Raw genomic sequence first — 919 nt, 5'->3', positions numbered from 1 at the left:
CAAGAAAACAAAACCAAAAAGCTACCCACAAATAAAACCAAGCAACAACTGAAAATAAAATGTACAATAATTGATCATCAATACCTTTAGATTTATCTCCATTTCTCACCACCCTTAGAAACCAAACCCATTTAATATTTCACATAAATTAAGATAATATCGATAAGGACAGCCTTGACAAAGAATATGAAAAGTTTACTGGCTTTTCAGTGAGAGAGTCAGATTCAGCTCTATGTGCTAGCAAAGCAAAGGAGTCTGGAATATACATCTTATGTACTTTAGATTATCTCAGCCTCCAGGGATATAATTTATTTAAATTTTTCTCTCTCCATTTAAAGTTTCATAGCCCCCTTTTAGGTACTCATATATCCATGCTTTACCTTACAGTATAACTGCAGCAAAAGTTCCAAAATAAAACTTCTGATTTTGATGACCTGGAAAGAGTGCAAACACTTTTTATTGTTGTTGTTGTTTTGTTTGGGTTGGGTTTTTTCCAATCAAGGAAAGTAGTTTTCCTAAAAAAGTGCCTCCCGACATAGTGATTCTCACACAACCTTCACTAGTCATGGGAATCTGAGATATTTCAGTTGCCTTTGCTCTCCAGAAACAAATCTATCAAGTAACATGACCCCAGCTATACCCCATTCATCATCCGCTGGCTTGTACCTGCTCCTCAGTGTTTTTCTCTACCTACCTATTTTCTCCATTATGGCAACTTGGAGTTCATAATCCCCATTTTGATAACAAAAGTGGATATCCTGCTCAAAAACTAAAATAAGTCCAGGTTGAACGACTAGTGAAATTTAGGTTCCTGATAAAATCATCCAGTTCAGACACACCTGGCCTTTTTAAACTAAGCAATTTTGAACAGATGACATGCCAGAATATTCAACCGAGAAACATTAGAAATCTCACCATT

Source organism: Falco punctatus, assembly GCF_963210335.1.
Source record: "Falco punctatus genome assembly, chromosome: 15".
NCBI classification, from domain to species: Eukaryota; Metazoa; Chordata; class Aves; order Falconiformes; family Falconidae; genus Falco; species Falco punctatus.
This window is presented reverse-complemented; position numbering follows the sequence as displayed.